At 47.1% G+C, this 26,849-nt stretch overlaps 1 protein-coding gene and 1 long non-coding RNA gene across 6 annotated transcripts in view; one reads left to right on the top strand and one right to left on the bottom strand.

The window, feature by feature from the left end:
• RBFOX1 (RNA binding fox-1 homolog 1) overlaps positions 1-26,849 on the bottom strand; it is a 1,595,659-nt gene that overhangs the window by 749,673 nt on the left and 819,137 nt on the right. The window lies entirely within an intron of this gene.
• Positions 1-26,849, top strand: part of LOC149120636 (uncharacterized) — a 1,089,735-nt gene that overhangs the window by 590,644 nt on the left and 472,242 nt on the right. The window contains exon 2 of the long non-coding RNA XR_016225951.1: positions 6,661-6,738. This is a non-coding gene — a long non-coding RNA (uncharacterized LOC149120636). The remainder of the gene's footprint in view (positions 1-6,660; positions 6,739-26,849) is intronic.

A 26,849-nucleotide genomic window follows, 5' to 3' on the forward strand; every position in this document is an offset into this window, starting at 1 on the left:
GGTTCGAGACCCGGCTCCACTTTCGATCCAGCTCTCCGCTATGGCCTGAGATAGCAGTGGGAGATGGCCCAAGTCCTTGGGCCCTGCACCTGCATGAAAGACACAGAAGAAACTCCTGGCTCCTGGCTTCAGATCAGCATAGCTCTGGCCATTGCAGCCATCTGAGGAGCGAACCATCGGATGGAAGATCTCTCTGTGTAACTCTGACAGTCAAATAAATAAATAAATATTTTTTAAAAAGTGTCTACTAGGTGTTATGCACTATGGGTATTCTAGTTCATAGAGGAGGGTTCCAGAGATGCCCAGACTTGAAGGTCACTCCCTCCATCCTTGACTTGTGGTGCTGACACCCTTGTATCATCTCCTCTTTAAGAGTGGGTAGGCAGGGCTGTGGTGCAGGTTAATCCTCACCTAAGGTGCTGGCAACCCCATATGGGCACTGGTTCTAGTCCTGGCTCTCCTCTTCCAATCCAGCTCTCTGCTGTGGCCTGGGAAAGCTGTACAAGATGTCTCAAGTCCTTGGGCCCCTGCACCCACATGGGAGACCCGGAAGAAGCTGCTGGCTCCTGGTTTTGGATCAGCCCAGCTCAGGCCGTGGAGAACATTTGGGGTGTGAACTAGCGGAAGGAAGACCGTCCTGCTCTCCCTCACACTGTCTGTAACTCTACCTCTCAAATAAATAAATAAAATCCTAAAAAAAAAAAAAAAAGATTGGGTGGACCTGAAACTTGGTTCCAGTCAACAGAATATTGCGAAGGCCAAGTAAAGTTACACTCTATTACATGAAATGAGAATTCCAGTCAATTATTTGAGACATCAGTGTCACTTCTCAAACAAGTTCCATGGCTGAGGAATGACAGAGGGGTTCTGGACCCTGACGCAGTGGTTCAAATCCCGGGTGGTCCACTGCTTATTGTGCGATGCTGAGACTTCACTCCAACAACTCTGCCTCCATCTCCTCATCTACAAAAGGCAGCTACAAGAACTACCTGACCCACAGGGCTGTCCCGAGGAACTTATCTGGAGAAATTAATTCAGTCAACTGCGTGAGAAACAGGAACTGCCCCATCAATTTATCTGTAGTTATAAATGGAGAAAAGCTCTTAAAAACAGGGACCCTGGTAGCCATTGAGAATAGCCCACTCCTTTCCATTCCTTCTCCATCTTTCTCTTAAGGTAAGGCCTCAGCCTGCAGATGTGGAGGTCAAAGTCCTCGCTGATTGGCTAAGAAGGCCTGTGCCCAAGGCCCCTGTGTATTTCTGTGCCCACGATAGATTACTAATCGTACTATAAACATGACGTCTTTGCTTCACACGGTCTGCACTGGGCAGAACCAGGGAGTGGTTTCTTTCTCTGGAAGGGGCACAGATCCACCCCACTGGCTGGGATTTTCTGCGGTCAGCAGCCCTAATTTCACTATGGAGGGCAAGAGGGTTTGGGAAAATAATAAATAATTCAGTTTTATCTTCCCGGTTACTCACCATTACATGACGCCTCCAGACACAGGGGTGGAATTGTGACATGAGCGTTATGAATAGGGGGTCCAAGCGGACATTTATTTAATTAACAATCACCTTGTTTGGATTTAAGATGGTTTTGCTCTGCCTTCATGAAGCCATGGTTAGAACAACGTTAGCAAGCCTCAGAATCACCTTCATAGCCTGCTACAAACTCAGCCACCCTGGCTCCAAGCCCAGATGCCCTGATTCAGTAAGGTCTGGGTTGGCGTCTCAAAAATATGCATTTTTAGCACATTCCTAAGTGTCTCTCCCGTGGACTGTGCCGAGCCCCCGCGCCGAGGAAGAACACCCTGGAGGTCTAACTGGGACTTCTGGGTCTCTCTTCAGCCTTGCCTCAGCTTTCTTCCTTCCCTGGTATTTTTCCAGGATTCCTGGCAGAGGCTGACGTCTTCCCTAGGGCACTGTTCTGTGGGAGGCTGCTTAGCATCTGCTGCTGAGATCCAGGAAGGAGGGGAGCTCCGAGGATGGGAGACATTGCCACCCAGGACGCCGAGGCCCCTGCCACAGCCACGGGAGAGTCTGTTCCTCACAGAGCACGCACTCGCTGCTCCAGGAAGAGCCAGTTGTCCCTGGGACATGTGAGCCCCCACCTGGGTGCAGAAGAAAGGGGAGAGGGCTCAGTGAGATCTTCCTAGCTTTCACACTGGGGGAGGAGAGTGAACACTAGGAGCTCTGATCTTTCTTTGGACATCACGAATGGCTCTCCTCGCTTCGTGATGGATTTAAAGAAGACAGAGACAGAACTATTTGATACAGAATCACACCCACATTCAGAAACTGCTTTTTTTTTTTTTTGTGCAAATCCCAGATACCTGTTTCACCCTGTGGGCCTACTTACCAAGTGTGAAACTCTCCATCCAAGTCTTAGGTTCCCAAGAAGTTGAGAACAGAGACGCCGGCACCTTGATCCCCAGACAGGGGAGCCAGGTGCTGCCACTCATCAGCGAGCTGACACTGGGCATGGTCCTGAGGGACCGAGTTCTCCCACATGAATCAGCAGGACAGTATCCTGCGGCTGTGGCCATGGATATGCAAAGTTGACTTCCAACAGGGCCTGTCCATGCTACAGTGGCAACCTGTCTGCACGACCCCACTCATGGCCCCAACCATCACGGAAGTGAGGGCCATTCGGATCCCCCTCTTCTCACAGCTGAAAATGAGATGCTGTCTCTCATCAGCGGTGACCCAGGCAGGAGACTGAGGTCTTCCTTGGATCTTGTCACCCCAAAAGTCGCTCATGGACTATCACGATCCCTTCTTCTACCCCTTCCTCTGTCCTCTAACAACTGGAGTCCAAGTCACAGCACAGCGGAGCCTTTACCCTGCGAGCCTGTCATTTGAGTTGGGACACCCTGGATGAGATACTACCAGGGTCTCTCCTCGCTCTGAAATTATCATTACTTTTTTTTTTTTTAACTTTTGTCCTGCACTATGCATTGAACATTCCACTGTGGAATAAATATGCTAAACCCAGTGAGGTATTTTAGAAGGAAATTATGATCTAGACTGAAATCAGAAATGCACATATTATGTTCACATTTCCTTCACAGCAGTGCGCAGAGATAGTATTCCAAATATTTTAGCAGCAGATAGATGAGACAGAAGACAAAAGAGGGGCTCCCGTAACCCACACTGCAGCAGTGTTTTTGCTTAATGCTTCTGGCCACGCCAAGTAGAACATTCTCATGAAGCACAATGTATACATTAGCTAGGGAGTATAAATCATCCATAATTATAATATCCTTCACCCCAAGAGGCTTTCGTGTTTCCTTTATAGAAGTCACACAGTTGAGACCGGCACCTCGCTAATGGATCGGCCCTCCCTGAAAATACAATTATGCCACATGCAGGGCTGGGAAGTAGTTTTGCATGCCTGCTGTCCCTGTGTGTTTCAGACACAATCGCTTCCCACAGTGGACTTAACCACTGGCTGCCCAGAAGGTCTGAGCGGGAGACAGTGCCAGGGAGGGCAGGGCCTGCCCCCGGCTAGGCATGGAGCCAGGACCACAAAGGGCCTAGCAGAAAAGACCAGCTGGCTGAATAGCACTGCCTCGGGGCTCCCAAACGGCAGGGTGTGAAGCGCCCAGAACCTCTGGGCCTGAGCTTCTCCAGGGAGGCACTGGGGCTGCTGCTGACTCAGCTCTTGTCCCCGGGACGCACTGGATGCCAGGCACTGTGCTAGGTGCTCAGAATTGCAGAGGAGGAGGAGGAGGACAAGGCTGGAGGCAGGGAGAGGCTGATGACATCGCGCTCAGACTTTGGTGGGGACAACAAGAGCAAAGTGGTTATTCAGGAACAGGGCAGGTTTGGCACAGCAGACAGTGGAGGGCGGGTGGACCCAGGAGCCACTTGGCCTGGGCTTTGCATTTGGGGTGGGACCATAAGCCTTAGCCTCAAGGGCAAATTTGCCCAGCGCCATGTAGAGTGTAATCAAGAAAGTGAATTAAAAGCCCTACTTTATGACTTTCAATGTGTGGACAGAGAGCCATTGCTAAAGTTGTGTTTTTACATTAAAAAATTTTTAGGGCACCAACACTGTGGCGCAGCAGGTTACATGGTCACCTGCAAAGCTAGCATCCCATATGAGTACCGGTGTGAGTCCTGGTTGCTCCACTTCTGATCTAACACCAAGCTATTGTGCCTGGGAAAGCAGCAAATCATGGCTCAAGTGTTTGGGCTCCTGCCATTCATGTGGGAGACCAGGGTGGTGTTCCAAGCTCCTGACCTCAGCCTGGCCCAGCTCTGGGCTGTTTCAGCCATCTGGGGAATAAACCAGCAAATGGAAGATTTCTCTGTCTGTCTCTGTCTCTTTCTCTAACTCCCCACACCCCCTGTAACTCTGGCTTTCAGACCAATAAATCTTTACAAATACACACATGTCTTTTTTTATAAAAAATCAAATAATCCCGAGGAAATAGCACGCCTCCTCCATCTCCCCGAGGCCTGGAGTGGGGATGGGCAGTGCTTCCACCCTGGCTCTCCTGCCTGGGGCTTTCTTTCTGGGTGCATCTCCACCTGTCACAATCCCAGCCCCACCTGGCAGAGACAGGAAGCCACACCACTCAGTGCTAGTGTGGGATGAGGGTTGGATGAGAGGCCTCACCCCCACGCCGGGAGGATGCAAAGCAGAAAGCGCCCGAGGCTTCCAGGGGTGGCCTCAGAGAGACGCTGAGCTCTGTGCAACATTTCCAGGGCATAAAATTTCCAGCTGCTTTCCTGGCAGGCACTGTGTGTCTCTCGCTGATTTAAACAGAAATTCCTTGTGGCTAAGAAACTTAGCCTTATCCTCCACTTCCACCTCAAGCTCACAATGCGATTAGTATAGTTATCTGGGAACTCCCAGCATGAAGAAACCCCACCTCCCCGAGACCCAGGACTGGAGAGCATCGGGAAATGAGGAGCCCCTGAGAACAGAGATCTCATCCCCTGGGCTCTGCAGTCCCCCAAGGACAAGGCCTCAGAGGGCCAGCACCATCTGGACACTACGCAGAAGTGGACAGTGCTGCACACCCTCACAGGCCAGCGTCATTGAGTCTGAGCCTCTGGGAGTGGACTCGGCCTTGTGGGGGCTCCTGCTGCCCCTGAGCTCTGAGAACCTGCACACCATGGAGATTAGTCGACATGGGAGTCGAGTCTCACTTTCAAGTCACTGCCTTGGTCTGTGATGGACAGGGCGGGCACTCTTGAAGCTGTGAGTCACGGCCAACACCTAAGGGGCCAGTTAAGATGCCTGCATTGCTTATCAGTGTCCCGGCTCTGCTCTGACTCCAGCTTCGAGCTCACATGCACCAGAGAAGGCAGCAGCTGGTGGCTCACAAAGGAGGCCCAGACTGGGTTCCTGGATTCAGGCTTTGGGCAGGCCCAGCCCGGGCCATCGTGGGCATTTTGAGAGTGAACCAGTGCCTGGGAGTTCTCTCTCACTCTCTCAGACGCACACACACATTTTTGAATTTCCAAATAAAAAAATCCCAGCACATCTATTCAAAGGTAGGAAGGTTCTCTCTGGAAGCAATGGCAGCTGCGCTATTCCAACTCTGCTTGCTTTGTTCCTGTTCCTCCTACATGCAAGGAGGGGCAGACCAAGCATTTCACAAACCTCACGATGCATCCCTCTACCTGCCCGATCCAAGGACCACCTCCACTAAGATATTATTTTCACATATTTTAAATCAGTTCACTTAGATTTTTAAGAAAGTAAAGGCATTTAATGAAAAAGAGAGTAAAAAGATACATTTCTTCTATAAGGAAAAAAAGTTACTCGCTATAGGTATGCACAGTTAAATAAATGCATAAAGATAACACAGTGATTTCAAATTCTAGACAAAAAGAGTGGCCTGTCTTAAACAGGCTGAACTGTGCCCCCACCAAAATATGGTGAAGTTCTAAGCCCCAGGGCCTGTGAATGAGCCCCTGTTTAGAAATTAGGATCTTCGCAGAGTCATTACAGAGTCATTCTGGTTCAATATGACCAACGTCAATACAGAAGGGGATATTTGGACCCGGAGACAAGTGTAGACCCTGGAGAATCCATGTCCTGATGGAGGCAGACATACAAGTCATGCACAAACAAGCCAGGGAATGCCAGGAACTACGGGAAGCCCACAGGAGCTGCAGAAGGCATGACAAGGTTGTCCCTTCCACCTCCAAAGGAACCAATGCCATGGGCACCCTGACCTAGGACTTCAGGCCTCAGGGACACAGAGGCAGTGCATTTGTGTTGCTGAAGGCTGCAAAGTGACAGCATCCCCAGGAAACCCTTGCACCAGCCCGAGTTTTGCATCCCCCATCCTCCTCCTCTTTATTGGAGGAGATGAGCAAGTGTTGCCAAGGTAGCAAGACTTGCACCACACTGAGGAGTCTTCCTTGACATCCGCTCAGGTGTTTGGAAAGAAAGACAGCTGAAGAGTGAATCGCCTTCTAGCTCTCAGTGAGACAGTGTGTGTCTGCTTCACCAACAAGGAGTCTTGGGACTTGTGCCTCCTCCTTCCAAATGTAGCAAGCCTGGCAGTTTAGGACTGAACACTGAACACAGGGGCAGAATTCACGAGACAGAATTGAAAATCTCTCTCTCTCTCTCTCTCTTTTTTTTTTTTTTTTTTACAGGCAGAGTGGACAGTGAGAGAGAGAGACAGAGAGAAAGGTCTTCCTTTTGCCGTTGGTTCACCCTCCAATGGCCGCCGCAGCCGGCGCACCGCGCTGATCCGATGGCAGGAGCCAGGTGCTTCTCCTGGTCTCCCATGGGGTGCAGGGCCCAAGCACTTGGGCCATCCTCCACTGCACTCCCGGGCCACAGCAGAGAGCTGGCCTGGAAGAGGGGCAACCGGGACAGAATCTGGCGCCTGGACCAGGACTAGAACCCGGTGTGCCGGCGCCACAAGGTGGAGGATTAGCCTAGTGAGCCGCGGCGCCGGCTGAAACTCTCTTTTTAACACTGTTGGGGGATTTGGAAAAGTCACTTATTCTCTTTGTCCTTAAAAAGGTCTTGGTGCCCAACTCCCAGATTTATTCTGGAAGTTTGGGAAAAATGCATGAACTGCAAATGTGAACTTTCATCGCATCAGACTCCTCTTAGGACTCCTCTCTTTCTATTTTCTGCTGGAGTCTGCTTTTTGCCTTCCTAGAGTTCCGTGGGAGCTCCACTTCTGCGCCCCATCTACAAATGCCCTGGGGTCTGTGGCTGCTCAGGGTGTGATGTCTGAGCTCCACTTCTCTTTGGGGAAGCGTGGCCTCCGGGGGCGAGACTAATGAACAGGAGATAAACAAGTACTGTCTTTGCACAGAAGAGAGGTCTGGCCATGCAGAACTAAGAGAAATCAGAGATGTCTCATGAAGTTTGCTCAGGAAACATAAAAACAAATCCTGCACAAACATAATTAGCAAAGGAGCCAAGCCAAGGGTGAGTGTGGGCTCATGGGAAGAGTTCAGGGCCAAAACCCCAAGCAGCATCCCATAATTCAGGTGAGCAGAAGGTGGCCCCTGCCACCCACATGGGAGACCTGAATGAAGTTCTTTGCTCCTAGATTAAGCCTGACCAAGTCCAAGCTGTTATGGCCATTTGGGGGAGTGAACCAATAGATCGAAGATTGATCTCTCTCTACCCCCCTCCACCTTTCAAATAAATATTTTTTTAAAAAAAGAAAAAGGAAATGCATCCATATTGTTCTAAACAATGCCAAGTGCATGGTTATTTGTCACACCAGCAATAAGAAAAGAATACCCCAAATGTCTCTGAAGATTTTCAGCAGCAGTTGAATGGATCCACTAGGATGGGGACTGGGGTACAGAAAGCAGAGGTTCACCACAAGCTCAAAGCAGCCATGATGTGTGTGTGTGTGGCCTGCGCCGGGCAGTGATGGAAACACCCGCCAGATAGGGACTCACTTAATCCCTACACCACCCCAAGACGCTGGAACCTGCACCATCTCCATGTACAGCTGGGGAAACTGGGTGCAGACAACACAAAGTGAGTTGTGCCAGGTTGCACAGAGTGAAGGAGGTGCACGAGGATGAAGACAAGGCATTCTAACCCTGGTCCTGCCCTCTGTACCCCCACAGGGCACTGCATGGGTAAGGACAGGGGCACATTTAAGGGAGAGATGGGCCAAGAGGCATCAACTGAGTTCAACATAAGGAACTGTAGGTCTGCTCTGTGCCAGCACGTGGGTTAGATTGTGCTTGTTGCTCTTAAACCTGGCCCAGGAGGGGAAGCTGACAGAGAATGGGTCAGAGACCTGAACCCAGAAATAACATCACTAAGGGCTGGCCAAGCAGGGGAAGAAGTCTGGCCAGAGTGCGCCGGTGTGAGCAGATGAGAACAAGGTTTGGGTGGAGAAAGGAGAAGGAAGCCAGACGCAGGGGTAAGATGCTGCAAGGAGAGTCCTGGGTGAGCCAGGCAGGTGCAAGGGGCTGCTGGGGTCTGGGCCTGGGCGGCAGGAGAGGATTCCCATGAGATTCTAGATTTCTAAGAGTGCGATGCTGGGACAGGATGAGAACTGAGCCGCAGGGCTGGGGAGATGCAGACTGTTCGGAAGTGTGGAAGTCCTAACCCTGATTCAGATATTGGTTCTTTGCAGGTGACTAAGTTCAGATGAGGTCACTCAGGACACATGGGCTAATCCAACATGTATTGTGTCCTGATGACAAGAAGACATATGGACAGAGGGGGGTATGCTCCCAGGGAGGGAGATGGCGTGCACACTTGAAAGCAGACAAGGGGATCAGGTGTCAACCAGTCAGGAAACAGGGACGCCAAGGATGTCCAGAGAGACTCCACCAGCTGGAGAGCAGCCCGGGACCCTTTCTGCCCCCAGCTCTCAGAAGGAACTGATCCTGGCATGCCTTAGTCTCCAACATGATGAGAAGGGAAATATCTGCTCTTAGAGCTATCAGGCCTGTGGTCCCTTGCAAGGGCAGCTCTACAAAGCTGTCACATGGACACAGAGACTCCCTTAAGGACAGCTCAGTGCTGTATTCCCCAGGGGGATGCTCAGTGGGCACTGGGGACGGTGCAGATCAGCTGGTTGAGGGCTCTCAGACCCAGCACTCTCAGACCCAGCACAACTGACATCTTGTGGGGTGGGGTCTGCCCTGTGCACTGTAGGGGTGTTTAGCAGCACCCCTGGCTTCGACGCCATGGAGGGCAGGAGGAGACCCTCCCCTGCAAAGCTATAACAACCAAGAATGTCCCCAGTCACTGGCAAGTGCCTACCAGGGAACAGAGCCTCCTTTGGCTGAGAAACCCTAGGAAAGAGAAATGAGGTGGAAAAACTAACCAATTATTTCTCAATTCAGTTCTGCAAATGTTGATGGGGCACTGCCTCTGACAGGGGCTCAGTGTGAGCATGGCAAGTTCAGAGACGAGGGGAGGCTAGCCTACCCTCAGGGGGCTCCACGCTGACCAGGATGAATTGCAAGTTAGCGAAACTCCAACTGGCACAGCTCTTATATTTTTCACTTTACAAGGCACAAAAACATGAAGGAAAGGTTCTGGAGATGAGAGTGTGGTTTTATAAACTAACTTGTTTTTTTTTTCTTTTTTAATGCTTATACTGTTATTTCAAATTATTTCAAAATAAAGTCCCATTTCCACAGGCCACAGGCTATTTTCCCACAATTTTCTTCCAGCCCTGTTTATCCTGTATTTTTTATGAGTTTCGGTGTTATTACTGAGTTTTCAACAATCATTAGGTAGTGCCTGAGACATAATTGAATACAATTTTATTACCCCAGTGAACAGACATAAATATTTAATCCTTCTGCTCAAGACAACCATATATATTTTTGGGGGCTGATGCTTTGCTTTTTGGGGTTGCCCATGGAACTGTCTCCATGTTTTCTCCTGTGCATCACTCAACACATGGAGACCTCTCCCAGTCCTAAGTGGGGGCATTTAATTTGCTTACATGCTAAAGGAGACCACCAAGTGGGCTTTGCTCACTCCTGCAGGTGCTGTTGGGCAATCTGACAGGCGGAAGGCACGGGGTTTCTCCGGCCTGCAGCCCGGCTCCTGACCAAGAGCATCCTGCGACGGCTGCGACACAGGGCATCAGAGTCACTGTGGAGGAAGCGTGTGGTCTCTGGCCTCACTTTCAGGGAAGAGCAGAGGCTCGGGGAAGAAACACACGGCCCTCAGCTATTAATAACACCAGAGGCCAAAACAGCATGTTTCCTAGGAGTGCTGGCTCAGTCTGTCACTGAAGATACCGTTTCCATGCATGGAGTGTGAGCTCGCCTCGGGCATCTGTGAAATTCTTTCTAATATGGATGATTAACCTGCTGCCTGCCTTTTTTGCCCCTTTAGGTGGTGACAGTAGTGGGGGGGGGTGTTGTTAACGGTGGAAGAATTTGAATAAAAAGATAGATAGTTCAACCTGCAGCAGTAGGATTCTGAAAGGGTAACAATTTCTTTCTTAAAGTGACAGTCAGATGCATTGGCAAGGAGGCAATGGCTAGGAAACCACCCCTAATGAGCAAAGCAATGAGGAAGTAGAGTCTGGACACGCTGCCCCACTGCCAAGCGCTAATGCTACAAAACAGCTTTGCTGGACTTTTTGGCTTTTTAACATCACTGACTCCCAGGGAAGAAAGCTACACCAAGTTCATGAAGTAATTCTGTCTTGCACAACTTGAAGGGATCCTTAGCTCTTTTGCCATGCTAACAAGCGCAGTACCTCTTACAGACCAGCTGCCAAGGAGGCACCAACCCCACTGCTTTTGTTTACCCAGCAAATCATAGTTTCGTTAACCAAGAGAATTGGAAATGGGGAGTTCATGGAAAAGTGTATAAGAGAGAAACTTTCATCCGACACAGAGCAAAATCATTGTCCTCTTGCAGAATGAGCCTCCTTGACTTCACCCTCCCAGGTCCATCTGCAGAATGCCCTGGGAGTCATAGCACAGACCTCGCCAGTGAATGGAGAATGCGTGCAAGGTGCAAGATGGTGAACACACACAGAGCTTGTGCTTCAACTTGAAAAATCCCCCAGCACGTCCTGTGCTGCTAGGTGGGGAGGTGTCAAACATGACTGTCCTGGGTTCTGCCCCGGCTGTGCTCACAGGGGCGTCTTCTTCCTGCCTGATCCCCAGGTGGAGCACTTTTAGGTTGTGTGCTGGGCCAGCAGGGTAGCTCCCTGGCATGTGAACTTGAATGTGTAGGTAAGCAATCAACCAGGAATGATCCCAGCTTCACCTCCATCTCCATGCCATGAGCTACATTGGCACATGGCCCTCCCACTGGGGAAGCACTCTCTCCACTTCTCCAGCTGAGCAGGGGCAGCCCCAGAGCCTCAGCCATCTGCCTCCCATCTCTGTGCCTTGCCCATGCTCCTCCTTCCTCACCTGGGCTTGCTGTTACCCTTCCAGATGTTCTAAAAGACATGTTTATGAGCCTTAGGTAGACAGAACACCAGGTCATCCAAAGGAAAGTCCACAGGGGCATTTATAAAATTGACTGAGTCCTCTCCCCTGGTCTCTGGGATAAGGAACCACGGGATCCTTTCCTCAAACTCACAGGGACCTCACATTTCAAACAGTCCTCTTGCATCATGGGCAACTCCACAGGCATTCATGAACCATCAGATGGCAGAGAATTCAAAGATAAACAGCAGGGGCTGGCGCCGTGGTTCACTTGGTTAATCCTCCCCCTGTGGTGCCGGCATCCCATATGGGCACCGGGTTCTAGTCCTGGTTGCCCTCCTCCAGTCTAGCTCTCTTCTGTGGCCCGGGAAAGCAGTAGAAGATGGCCCAAGTGGTTGGGCACCTGCACCCGCATGGGAGACCAGGAGGAGACACCTGGCTCCTGGTTCCAGATTGGCGTAGCTCCGGCCATAGCGGCCATTTGGGGGGTGAACCAACGGAAGGAAGACCTTTCTCTCTGTCTCTCTCTCTCTCTCTCTCACTAACTCTGTCAAATCAAATAAAAAAAAAGACAAATAGCAATGAGGGGAGACATTGGGGATCTTTGGATCATGTCCCCTGTCTCTCTGCTGTTGTCTGTGCAAGGGTTTCTCACCACCCTCGATGCACAAGCATTTGCCTCCTCACCAGAGGCTGTCCTGTGCGGTGCAAGGACCCAGCCCGTACAGTAAGCCCTGTCTCCAGAGCCCTCCTACCATCAGTGGCACTGGCCTCTGAACAGTGTGTGGAGTGCTGTGTGAGCCTTTTATCCCCCAGGCCTGTGCTTACGGCTTTTCCTCACCTGCAGCCATCTGGTAAGGTGCACCTTACCCCTTTTATTTAGGACAGCTTCGGAGTCCCCTACTCCAGAGTTCCTACTTGATGTCCTGGCCCTAGTCCTCACAGGGAAACCCTCAAAACTCTGTTTCTCTTCCCGGGAACATGCAGCTCAGTTTCAAGCTGTGTGTTGATCAATTACAGTGAATATTTTGTGTATTTATGTCTGCCCTGCTCCCCGTCGAAGCCCCACAGCAGTGTGGAGTACAACAGGCATCTTCCAGGATGTGCTGCTAGAAACACAGCAGGTACTTTGACCATATCTGAAGAAGGAATCTGATGGAAAACACGGTCTAACCTAGTGGGTGATGCTGAAGCCTGTATTGGCTGCCCATTCTTGCTACAATGATGGTGCGGTGGACTGACGGGTTCTTTTGAAACCCAACTTGCAGGGAAACCAACTCTTCCTGAGCCTTCTCATTATGTGCAGGAAGAAGTCTTCTCTCCTGATAACCCCAGAGTTTCACCTAACTGATGGCCACGTGATTACCCACAGTTATTCAACGAAACCCACATTAACCAAGAATAGGTGTCCCCTGTAGTCCCTAAGACACACAGTAGAGACAAGAAGGGGCATCAACCCAGCGTCCTGGAGTCACCTGGAATTCTACAGGCTGGTTTTCAAAAATCAAGACATCAAGACCCACATGCGGCAAAGCAATTAGCATCCCAGGCACTCAGAGTGCCACCTAGTACTCTGGGTTTCAAGTATGGCACCTGATTTCGTAGAGACAGATATATGCCAACATCAAATACGCAACTTTATATTTCCATATGTCAGGCAAAGCACAACCTTAAGCACATTCTGAATAATTCATCCAGGCAAAGGTCTGATAAACAGATGTCTGTAATGCAACAGTTCGGAGGGTGCCATTTTTCTGACTCGGATAAAAAAAAAAAAATCCCTGCTTAAAAGCCAGATGGCAAATAAACCCTAGTTCATCATTTAGGCTCGCACGGGGAACTCCAGCCCATTTTTCATCAATTCTCACTTTATATTTAACACAGTAAATATAACAGTGAAGTAGCGTGTCTCCTCCTTCCCAATCCATCTCACCCATGAGTGCTCATCTCTACTGGGTCTGAAGCAGTACTGACTCCAAATACGCAAATGAGATTCCATGTAACAAATTATCTCTCTGCGTAAGCAACAGAAATTTCTGTATGCTCAACTGTTTCTGCTCAGTGAAGACTGCCAGCAGCAGATTTGAAAATGTGCCTATGTTTTGCCCTCAGCCTCCCATGATACAACTGAGGAGTCAAGTGTTCTGTTACATAATCAAGAACCACCTCTGCATTTGCTTTCCTAGACATGAACTTGTTGTCACACTGGGCTGAAAATGATGAGCTAAGGATAAGTCTCAGGGTGAGACCCAGGCCAGTGACCTTTAGCTGCTTAAGCGCCTGGCTAACAACTGCTCCAACCGCAGTAGGCATGTTCTGTTTAGTCTATTCTGAAGCCGTGACATCACGTGGTAGGACAACCTCAGAGCTTAACTCACCTTTGCAATATTGCTAAAACTGGGCAAAGGGACAAGGCTGGACTTGGCTAGAAGAGAAAGTGAAGTGATTCTACACACACTGGACTGAAGATGGATCTTTCCTCTCTGCCTTCTTTGGTGAACATTTTATTAAATCCTGACATTAGAACCTGGGATGGAAGAATCAGTGAGACAACCTAAGGAGGACAGCTCAGAGTCTGTCAACAGGAAAGCCACAGTCCAGGGTGATGAGCGCTACTTAGATGTACAGGGTGGCTGTGCTGAGCAAGCGTGTCAACTCTACACAATGCAGGCGGGTGGGCGGGCTCTGAGGAGGGCTTCTCACTCTGCATTCACGCAGCCAACAAACATGTTCCTGGCATCTAACGTGTACAAGATGTTGGGATCCACAGTTTCCTGCCTTCATGCAGCCCACCTGCCAGGGAGGAAGATACAAATTTCAACAGTCACAACACAGCACATGGATGATTACAAAACGCATGACCCCCTGGGAAGTGAACAGCAAGTGTCTTCCAAGGGAGTAGAAAGAGGGTCCCCGTGTACACCACTGGGCATCAGGGAGAAAGTGATGCTGGTTTGGAAGTGAGAGGAATGAAGGATGCTGTTGATTGGCTAAGGAAAGAAGGATGGCATTCAAGGGAGAGCACACAGCGTGTGCTACAACTTGGCACAAAAGAACAGGGAGAAGACCAAAGTGGCTGGAAAACAGTGAGTGGGGAGAGCAGTAGATGAGTGTGCAAAGATGGGCAGGGGACAGATCATGTTCAACCATGAAAAGGAACACACTTTTGTCTTCACTGGAAACCAAGGGGCAGTTTTAAGGGGGGCAGGGAGGTAGAGGCAAGATCAAGATTTGTGCTTGGGAGCAAGGATGCCAGAGTGGGCACAGAAAGATCCCGGGAGGATTCCAGGGTGGTGCTGGTAGGAAATGATGATGACCTGGAACACGACTGCTCGTCAGAAACTGACATGCCCAGAGTTTAGGCTACCACGCGATATCTGAAGTTGCTTATGCAGCAAGGCAATTATTTAGCAGTGCATTCCAATTCACCCCACAGGCTCAGTGTGAGAGCACTGACAACACGAACAATGGCAAACAAAACCTAACTCACATATGGCTTCTGAGAGCCAGGGACTATTCTAATAATTTTATATGCAACTCATCTAATCCTCCCTACAACCTGAGAAACTGGTGTCATGAATGTCTCCACTTCATATATAAGGAAACAGAAGTCCAGCCAGGTTAACTGACCTTGGCCAAGGTCACCAAGCTATTAAGGTTAAACATAATTCAGATGACAGGAGTCAGAACATGGGCAAAGAAATCTTTCTTGCAGCCAACATCCCATCTGAACACAAGAATTATTTAATAACCAAATGCTGCTGACTGCCGCTAGCTTCCTTCTGCAACTGAAGTGCTTATGAGTGCATTGTAATTTATTCATATAAAAGTTGAGGGGAATCTTAGGCAGCACAAAAGAAAATCATGCCCTGAACACATGGTGCTGAGCGATCTGCAGATATAAATCTGTGTAATGCTCAAAGAGGTGGGTAGTGTGGTTTCCCCATTTTACAGGTGGGGAAAACGAGGCTTCCGGTGTTTCAAAGCCATGCCCAAGGTCTCGCAGTTGGTAGGAGACAGAGCTGGGATTTATATCCAGGTATCTCTGACCACAAATGTACTCCTTGTCCTCGAGATGGTACAGCAAGTGACAAAAGCAGTGCTCATGACAGAGCAACCAATGACCAAGAACCACAAGTAAAAGCTAACATACTGCAATGCCTCTACTCTTGATGAGAATTCTGAGTCAAGAGGGACTCGGTGGGTGGGCGGGAGGAAGGACCTGCTGCCAGACAGAAAACAGGATGTAAAGAAAGCAACCCACAAACACACAGGTGGGGGAACAGAGTGCATGCACACACACAGCGCGGAGCAATCGCCCCCAGAATCCTTCTGTATGGTTAAAACTCGTCTATTTCTGTTTATATTCCTCCCACTGACAGCAGCAATTTATATACTGCGTAATGCGGATGACAGAACCTTGTACTCTTTCCTTTGTGTCTGTATTTTGTTTTTCAGTTTGTTGCAATAAATCTTTAATATGGACTGAATTACGAGTTCTAAATAATTGATAGAGCCGATTCCTACCGCAGCCATGTAACAAGCTGAAACACTGGAGGCTACATACACTCAGTACCTTCACGCTCTCCAGTCTTCACCTCTAACCCTCCTCCTCCTGACCCCCACATTCAAGATGGACACCGTACTCATCAGCTTTCCACTCCTGTGATGCAGTACCCGAGGCAGGCTAATGTGGAAAGGAAAGAGGTTTGATGAGACGAGGCAGCCCCGTTGGCTTGGTCTCGGTGAGGCTAAGGATGTCCAAAGCAGAACCGCATGGAGGGAAGAGTCCATGGGGAGTCAGAAGCAGATAGAGCAGGGCCAGCCTCCAGCTTCTGTAACGGTCCTCTGATGGGATCCACCTTCTGAGGGCATGCTGCCAATCACCAGAGGCCCTGCCTCCTAAAGATTCCAGCACTTCCCAACAGCAGCACCCTGGGGGCCGAGCCTTGAACACGTGAGCCTTCAGAAAACATCCGCAGTCATATCCAAACCACACCAGGAGCCGTATTTGGAAAATCATGGGCTTGTATGAGGCAGAGAGCGGCCCACTCATGGCCAGTGACCACAGCTGGAGACAGAGCTCCATGACAAGCAAGGGCAAGGGCACAGACTCTAGAATAGGCTAGAGGCATTCCTAAGGCCCTTGGCCCCCACTTTGATTAGTCTGCATGATTCTGAAACACAGAGGTACATCCTGATCATGACTTAGGGTTTACTCTTGCAAGTTATTTTTTGAATAGCTGCTAAGTATCAGACACAGCAGGAATACCGAGGAAAAGCAGAAACCGTGTCTGGTCCATGTGGAATCTGTAGAAAGCAGGGTTACAAAGTTTTGTTAAAAAAAGCCACAGCACAATGTAGAATTATACCTGTGTATAAACGCTGCAGAGGCAGAAGCTAGGTGCTTTGAGGCCGCAGGAGGAAGGGATCCGTCCCAGCCAGACACAGACGGCTCGGGATGTCCAGGGGACTGGAAGAGTGCCAGGGAATCCTTCACAGACAGCAGAACCGGCTGCAGATGGGGCATATGTTTGCAGCCACAGGGCCCAACAAGACAGCTCAAGTGCACGGTTGTTCCATTCAAGGAATGGGAAGCACCCTTATGCTCTAGTCCGTGTTGGGACACGACCCACTCAGTGCAAACATTTGCTGTTACAGCTCAGAAGTTAAGAATCGGGGTTTTTGGAAGCTTCCAATGTGGGCTTGAATTTCCTCTTGATTCTTATTAGGTGTGTCAGCTTGGGCATGCTACTCTCCATCTTGTATCTCCTGCTTATGTCCAACAGGGACAGCCCCACGCCTTTCTCTCTCCATCAACTGTTGTCAGCACCCGGAAAACAAACCTGCAGAGAGCTCAGTGCTAGGCACCTGGAGCAACCAGCTGTGCTGCCCCGCCTGTCACTATGGCCACTGTTACTATGGCAAGCTCCCTCTGATGGGTTGTCAGCTGCCCTCAGGGCTGTGGTACTCCTCCTTTGCTGCCTGTCCCTGAAAGCGTTTTTGGAAACACAGCCTAGATTCCATGCCTGCTTCTCACTACTCTTCCACTGATCTCTGTGAAAATCACTTTCAATCTGTTTTTCATCCAACAAACGCATCTGAGCCTTTGATCTCCATGCCACTGCACTGCATGAATGTGTGGATTTTCACGTGGGAGGAATCCAGAGACCCAATCTGATTGGGTCTGAGTGGGCACTGAGGATTCTTCCCAGCACTTTTCTAACACAAGGACCACAGGCGCATGCATGCGGTGCCCATGGAGCACTGTTGCAAATGATCTAAAAATAACTTCCCAAATTAAACAGGAGGATAATTACAATCATGATTGTCATTTTACAGATGGGAACACTGATTCCCAGAGGGTTTCGCAGATTTCCCTGAGCCACACATGTGGGACGGGTAGAGCTGTTTCCGCCTGTCTCAGAGCTCCAGAGCACTCACTGTCAACACTCCACTTAAACGACCCTCAGTAGAGTCTGTCCCTCTTGCACTGGAACGTGGTCTGTGTAGGTGCAGTTTCACGGGTCCCCTTTAATCTTTCACTTTCTCTATCAGGTCCTCCTTCTCCCTCCTTTCCACAAAACATCCGTATCAACAACGATCTACAACTTTTGATTTCTCCCTCCTCCCTGTTGCCCTCTTCTGCCTTTATTCACTCTCTGAACAAGCGGATTCTTTTCTTTGCCCATCACAGGCCACTGCCTTATGGAGGTCATTGGAGCTTGTTACCCACATGCCTGTGGATTCATGGGGGGTCTCAGACCTTTATAACGAGTGATGGCAGAGACAGAGAATCGGGGCTGGCCAATCCGTATTCTCACTTACTGGGTCCTCTTCCAAGTTTATCCAATCAAGGCACCCCAAGGAGGAGGTCTGGTTCTGTGTCTACCTCATGCTACCCGGAAGGTTCTGGAAATGATCAAGCACTTGGATCTGCAGTCCCTGAAGGCTGGACTTGGTCTCTGCACAGAATGTTACCAAAGTAGAGGATTTTGCTACTAAGTATGATCTTCTTGGACATGGTCCTTCTCAACTGACGTGATCTTTCATGCCTAAGAGGACCAGGCTCTCTATGCCATTCAATTATTTTACTGTTTGACTTTTAATGTTTTCACCAAGTGTTTTGAGTTGGAGGAAAGGCTGAAATGGACTAATATTTTTAGGCCTTAGTTTCAGAATCTTTGTTAGTTCTGGAAGGGTATGTGTTACAAATTCCAGACAGAAAGCATTTGGTAACACCGAGACATTTAATTTTAGCTGAGCCAGCCACATGTTACTTATGAAACACCTACTTTGAGTACTGTGGCAGAGAATTAAACCTGACATCCTTATTCTGGTCTACTACCTTCACTGATAAACAAAATAAAATTACAAACACACAGGGGAAAGAGCTTTTAAGGATACTAGGAAAAAATAAACTAAACTGATACAATCTGGTCCTCACTACTCTTGACAAAATCCTTGATTCATAAATATCTCAGTGGGGTCCAGGGCGGAAGTTTAAAATTTCATGAGCTTGCACTCAGAACCCCAAACAAAACTACTGTTTCCAGAAATGCCTCTTAGTTAGGGTGTGCTGAGTCAGGATGGGCAGAAGGCTATGCAGACAACCATGAGACAGATTCTCGGCCTTCAGTCCAAGAGGTGACTCAGGTAGATTCAGAAAGCAGCTCTCACGCATGGAGAAGAGCCGACACCTGTGCTGGAGCCAAAGCAATCCTTTGTTCTTCTCACCCATGAGATTCCCTCTCAAAGTCACCCAGAGAAAGGCGCCATATGGAGGCTCTTAGGGGCCTTTGGAAGAACACACCACACTGCACCTTGGAAAGAAGGGACAGGTGAAACGGTGTAAACTGGGCCAGGGCTATCACGGACAGAAAATGCAGACATAGGGATGGGAGGGCTGCTTTGGAGTTGGAAAAAGGAAGAAGAAGAGATAAATAAGATTTAGGGGAGGAAGGAGAAGAAGAAAGACGGAGAGAGAGAGGGGAAGAAGGAAGGAAGGGTAGTTTTCTATTTATCATCTATGTAGTTATATATGTATCCTTATCTACGTATCTATCAATAATCACTATCCAAGGGTACAAGAAGCATATCAAGTATTCTAGAAAATATCACAGATCTTCGGTTAATTATCATTTTCTTTCTAAGCCCATTTCCTGAGGGTAAAGATGGAGGGTGTGTGTGTGTGTGTCTCTCTCTCTCTCTGGTCCATTCCATTGTCCCTGCCCTACTAAGCATACTTTTTGACTGGGAATGTAACATTCAGCATCTTGAAAGAAATCTTTCCAACAGAGGATATATTGATTTTTGTCTTCATGATAAATGCAAATGTCCCAATTCATCAGAAAAAAATTTTTTGTAAATAGACCATAAGTAGCGCTCTACTGGATGACCAGACCAGAACCTAAGGTTCTCTGTAACCTAAATTGACGTGGGGCCTCATGCACTTGATGTGGCTGGGGGTTTATTCTGCAGGCTCAGCAGAGGTCCCAGGCTGTCACACAGGAACTCTACAGTGTGCACCTGTGAGAGTTGAGATCTACGGAAAAGCACTTTCCACGAATCAGGTAGTTTCTGAAAGAGTGAGGGACAGGGTATGGAAAAGTCTCTTGATAACACTTTCAGGAGACCTCCGTGTATCTGACCTCTATGAGTCCTGTTTTTCCACCTGTCATTAACAACTGAAAACAGGAAAGCAAGGTTCCCATCCTGTTCTCATTGGAGAAGCTGTGCTCCGCCTCCCATCTTTGCTACAATGCAACCCCTTCTGCATCCTCTAACCCCTCCTCAATGGCTTTAGATGGTGAAGCGGAGCCCCATCGCTATTGGTCCTGCAGAAGACGAACAGGGTCCTATAGCTGTGCATCCCACAGAGGGTGAGATGCTGGGAATGGCACTGGCATTAGGAGCCCTAGGTGAGGGAGGCAGCCTCTGATGAGCTCTAAGGCCAAAGACTGTGTACTTCAGGATCACAGAGAGAACGCCCCATACAAGCCAGGAAGTCTGTGAAGAAGCGGAGAGTAAAATCACAGTGCAGAAGGCTACCTACATCATGCAGGGGAATACAGAAGCAGAGAGACAGTGACAGATATACAGACAGTGACAGAGAAAGAGACAGAGATATGGACGAATATAGAGACAGTGATAGCAAGGAAAATATAGAGAGACAGAGATACAGAAATGAAGACAGAGACTGAGAGAGGCTTTCAGAGTGTGCATTTCTGACATTCTGACTTCCAAATAAATCCTACAAAGAGCATTATACTTTATTTCCAATCTTCAGCTAGTCAAAAGATTTTTCCCTGTCTCCTCAAATAATCCTCCATTTGACTGAGTTATTTTCAGAGAACGGGTTTCTTACAAAGATCCCTGTCTAAAACACATCCATTACAAGCTTCCACTGTTAAAAACTTGAAGAACTAAGGGGTTCTATGAGAGTTCTGTTTGGCCAAAGGCCATTCTTTCTGCAGGAAATTGCTACAGGAGGTGTGGTAAAGAGAGCCCCTAATCACCAGCCAGAGGCCACAGGGATGTGGATGAGATTTAATTTGATTTAAAGGCAACGATGGAATGTGATCCACATTGTCTCCCTGGCACATTCACGCCAGCACAACAGAAAATTCCAAGTAGGCAACACAGACAGGTCTGTGTCTCACTGCATCAGTGGGCAGGATCAAAATGCAAATGGCTAATCTGAGCAGCCATGCTGCATCTCAGGAAACCAATCTGTGGAGAAGAAAAGCAGCAAAGAGCTGGGTCTGTCTTAATTACAGTCCTGGCCTCACCAGGCACTGAGTAGCTGTAACCGTCTCAGACACGGACCGTACACGGGCTCCACCTGCACTCTATTCTGGGCAGCAGGAACTGGCCGAGATGTGAGACTGCAGACAGCTTGCACCTTCATGGAGTGCTGCCTGTCACGTTCAGATGAATACAAGTAAGCGTTAAGTATGCTCAAGGAAAACAGTGCAGTAACAATTTATTAAAACCTGCAGACATTAAACAAGGAGACTAATACAGCTTCAGTGATTTGGAACAATAGTGCTGAGAAACGTACGTCGGAAACGCCACAAAAAGCACCCACCACTGACTAGAAGGCTAACATACGAGGTAGGATTTGGAAGGCTAGAGCTGACATTCTCTCTCTCTCTCTCTCTCTGCTCCCTCCCTCCTTCCCCTCTCTCTCCACCTCTCCCTCTCTCCCTCTCTCTCTCAAACATAGTATTAGGTAGAAAGCCCAAATGAGATTTCGGGAATCAGGCAGGCCTGCATTTAGTTCCTACATCCTGTATCGACTGGCAAATCGATTAACTACCTGAAGTCTCAGTGTTTGCATTAGAGATGATATCACTCACCGTGCCAAGTTGCTGAAAGCAGCTGTTCTCCTCAAGTGCCTAGTAGAGTTCCTGGTTCCTACTCTGTCATCGGTGGCTGTGACAAATACTGTCGTGGCCATTGTTATTAATAATAATAATGGATGCACTGGCACCTATACTGCAACGCATGTGCATGCTTTAATGGAAAGTTGCTAATAAATGGATCAACACTGGCACAACTTCTGGCTTCGGTAGACACACATTTTCTAAGGGACAGGGGACCGCACCAGATGCAGTTGCTTTCATCACGAAGTTCACTGCCTTGAAGGGTCAGAGAGACAGCCAGGCGAGCCTGAGGCATGCTAGACAGCAGTTAAAGGCAGTCAGAGGCAAACAAGGGTGTATTTGTGTTTCCTCACCTTTATCCTCTGACTTCAGGCCTTCTACTCAGACACAACAGAGTCTGCTAATGTTCTCCTGCATACTGTTTCCAGAATGCTCATCACAGAACAAGAAGCGGGTACAGGAAGTGAGTACACTAGTTCCTTCATTTGAGAGACTGAGACAGAGAGCACTCCCATCCACTGGTTTACGTCCCAAGTGCCTGTAACAGCTGGGGAGGAAGCGAGCCAATGAGAGAGCGAGAGCAAGAGCGAGATTGCCCACCTGCTGGTTCACTCTCCAAACATCTACAACAGCTGAGGCTGAGTCAGGCTGAAGACAAGAGCCTAGAACTGAGTCCACGTCTCTCACAGGAGTGGCAGGGACCCCACGATGTGAGCCATCATTGTCGCTTCCCAGGGTAAACACTAGCAGGAAGCCACTGGATTCACAGCAGAGCTGGGCCTCCAACCAATCATTCCTTAACTGCTTTGCCCTCACATAACAATTTTTGGGGAAGAAAAAGGCTTACTTACGGCAGGATTTTTCCAAGCTTCAGTCATCTGATATACATTTAGTTTTTGCTGTAACACCTTACTGCCTATACTACTATATACTTTTATTTTTTATCTTACTCTTCATATTAAATGCAACTGACTGTTAAAGAAAAAAATCTATAAAAATAACTTCTGGTAAAAATGGAAAGCAACTGAATAAAGCTGATGGTACTTTTTAAAGTTCATGGGAAATGAAATTAATGAAGTTAAATTTTTGGTGTGAGTTTTTTTTATATCCATGCATATGAGTTATTCAAATAATCATGGGAAACGCATATTATGAAAAAACGATGAGTGAATCTTGAAACATTTTAGTAGTAAAATGAATTCCATTTTCCACAAACTTTTCCAAGTTCTCTTGTATATCCATTATGTTCTCATGTCATTACTATTACCCACCAAAGTGATGACAATGTGTTGAAAGAGAATTGATGGTTGATGATCTGGGGTTATTTACTACTGTGTCCATGGACCTCATAAAATAAGCATGCAGAACTCCCCCAAAACCTCACCTATTGTTTGAAAAAAACGCCGATTTTGAGCAGTGAAATTGTTGGCCCACAATGACACAACACAACTCCACATTTTCTTTATCAGCAATCATTTCACCTATACAGGTCTTTGTTCAGAAGTGTACTGAGCCTTTTTTCAGAGGTAAACTGAAAGTATGTTATCACAAAACATTAAAATAATAAAAGGGAAGGAAAGAGGGAGGGAGAGAGAAAAGTACCCTTATAGTCTCAGCATCATATCTATGAAATTCATGGAAAGTATATTAAGAAATAAAAACGTAATACAAATAAATAGAGGTAACGGAAAAATAGAAAAAGTGTTAAAAATCGAAAGAAAAACAGTAAAATATTCCTGTAAGAATAAAATCAATTCCAGTAGAGTTCATCAAGCAGTTATTCAAGAACCAGGAAGTGCCTGCCAATGGCTTGAGCGGGAGGAGTGAGGGTGGGCTTACAGAGCCAGATCAGTGCTCTGCCTGTGCTTCATCGACTCAGGAACTGGACGGGAACTGTGCACGTCAATGCCGCAAACAGTGAACCCCAGGCATCAGCACAGGTCAAGTGGTGGTGCAGAGACAGTGACTCCAACACGTGGGACCTGACGTCTGCTTCTGCTCCCTCTTGCTAAAAGCCCATCTCAGGCCATCTGTTCCACATTCTTTTCTCTCTGGGATGCGAAATTGACAGAACCCTATCGAAGATGATGCTGGTCTTGGTACACAGGAAAAAAAAAAAAGAGATCAAAACGAAACACATGCTGACTCAAATTTTCCACTTGGAAGTTAGATCCATCACTTCCTCTCACAGCTCGCCAGCCAAAGCAAGGCATATGACTAAATCTAGCAGAAATTCCGCAGGAGGACAGCAACCCCTGCCAGGAGACGCTCAAAGGGAGAGGCAACTCAGGGAAGGGAGTGCAAGATTTTGAATAATAATACTATCCATCAAATTTTACAGCCATGGGATCAAGACTTGAGTATTAGACCCAGGTTTTTGGAATTCTTGTCCTTTGTGATATCCCTATGAGCAACTTATATCTATAAGAAGGAAAATACAGAATTTGAGCATATAGAATCATTTGAAATCTAAGAAGTATAGATTTAAATATATAGATGTTGCACAAGATTATCTCAAAAAAGTTTGTGGTAAATGGAAACAGAAATGAGTTCATTGTGGTGCATAAAATTTTTAAGTACATAGTTATTACTACATGTATTTTCTATGAACTTTGTGAGGAATATTTGCATGCATGTATTTCAATTTTATTTTGCAGCAACATAAGCTTATCTTTTAATTCCATTTTCCATGAACTTTTCGAATTACCCTCATAAATGCCCACATACCTACTGCAAATTGCCAGAGGGTTTCTGTGTTTTTGGAATAGGAGCAAACTGAGATGCCAAAATGACTTTTAACCCAAGAATTAGCTCACATAATTAGGTTACCACCTACTCTCCAGCGGGCACCCGCCTTCCCTGGCTTCTCATATGTGAACCTCAGAATACAGAAAATTTCTGGGTCAGGAATAATTTAAATACTGACCTGCACAGAAAAGCAGGATGAACCAAACGACCTTAAAAATGCACTTCCCACCCTGTGGATACACAGTTCTTTACCCAGAGGACAAATAGCAAATAAAAACGATGTGGAGATAAAATTTCCTGGGTAGACAGATAGTGCAATTGCAAGGGAATTTAATTTCCCCCTGAACCAAAAATGAAACCCAAGACAATAAGTGACTATATAAAGAGAACATTGCTTTCTAAATGTTGACATCAGTAAGCTCTTTCCAGTCTAAGTTTGGATTTTTACAGAAAAATGAAAAAGTTCTCCAACAGCTTCAGCCCTTCAGTTTATATTGCCAGTTGGGTGAATGCCACTGAGAGTGTGCAACTCAACCTGTCAGAAAAATAAATCCACCAAGTATTGCTACCCCTTAATTTCTTTTGATTCCTTTTCATTGGTTTTACAAAAGACAGTTGTTTTTTAAAGAAACAAAATGTTCAAAATGTCACAAGCATTGTCTCATCTTCTTGGATTCTAAATAAAACATTTTCTCCAGGGAAATGTTTCTACTGTTTAGAAGACACACTGAAAATTTCATAATTACTGGGGAATATCTTTCCCAAATCAAACAAGAGTAAACACCTTGAACGTTAAGAGGGACCTGTGATTAAAATGATGACTAGGGAAAGAGCAAAAACAACATATCCCTGCAAGCTACTCTTACTATCTTTACGAAGTCATCTTCAGGGATTTGGTAAAGCTCTAAGGAAGGAATAATGCGAGTATATGCATGTGGATGGATGGACAGATATGCAGATAGATAAAATAGATGGACAAAAGGAGGGAGGGAAGACTAGATTAAATGGACGGATGGACATATTTTATATATACTATGTCACATATGAGACAGATAAACAGACAGATATCACCTAATACACATGACTCAGTTCCAGGTATATTCAAAGCCAGCAAATGGTTGTTCAATAGGTAATAAGTTAAAGTGAGACACAAATAAGTTCTGATGTTCTATTGTACAGCATGACCACAGATAATGATAAAAAGTTAAAAGGGGGATTCTGAAAGTTTCTATAACAAACAAATGATAAATTAAGTAGATAAGTTTATCCGTATTTGAATATCATACAGGACGCCCATGTATTGAAACATCACAGGTCCCCCATGAATACAGAAATTCCTATATCTTCATTTAAAATATTTTTAAATTAAAGAGTTAGAATAGGTTTTGCATACTTTAGGAAATAATCATTGTGTTTCAGACAAGCTGAATACTACCAAATCTTTCTGCTTCTTGAAGTCAAGAGGGTGAACTGCCAGCACCCCAAGTTCATTTATCCAGAATTGTTTTATTTTCACCATCGTAACTCCTCCACATTCCCACTGCACTTTGCTGCATCAGTGGTGATAACACAGATTGTGGCCACCACGGAGTACTTGCAGTAATTAATTACTCTTTGAGATTCTCTCATGTGGCAGGATTGGAGATGGAGAAGGAAGAAGGATGCAAAACACTACACAAACTATATGAATAAGAGGAACAAAGTCACAACAAAATACTGAGGAATACCCTAAGTTCACCATGGGACTTGGTGAATTTGAAACTTCAGGAAGAATCCATCTCACAGCAAAGGTAGCAGGTTCATGAGCTTACCAGTGGGCATCAAACCAGCGGGAGTGGGCATGACGGTCATGAATCAGAGAAGACCATTCTTTGTTACTGTTGCTTTTCTTTCCCTTTGAACTGACCATGATAGAGCAGCCTCACCTGCAAGACACCTGACCACGTCAGCTGACTGACCTAAAGCAAGGGAATTCCTGCAGCCACCCCAGCTGCCATTTCTTGCCTTATTTCAGTGATTCTAATGGACATACTCTTTCACATTGGACTGTCTTAGAAACTGGAATAAGCCTTTAACGATTCTGGCATAATTTACTTGTGAACACTGTTTTTCCTTTTCTTCGTGTGAGCACACACACACACAGGATGCTGGGGCTGACATTCAACAATATCCCTGATGCATGATATCAAGTCAATAGCTCCACTCTCCCCAGACAGATGTGGTTTGTAATTGTTAACCACAACTGGATAAAGACCAACCATTTTCATTTTGTCACAGTTAAAGGAGGATTCTGAAAGTTTCTATAACAAACAAATGATAAATTAAGTAGATAAGTTTA

Source organism: Oryctolagus cuniculus, chromosome 19 (genome assembly GCF_051225735.1).
Source record: "Oryctolagus cuniculus isolate XC-2025 breed Fujian yellow rabbit chromosome 19, ASM5122573v1, whole genome shotgun sequence".
NCBI lineage: Eukaryota > Metazoa > Chordata > Mammalia > Lagomorpha > Leporidae > Oryctolagus > Oryctolagus cuniculus.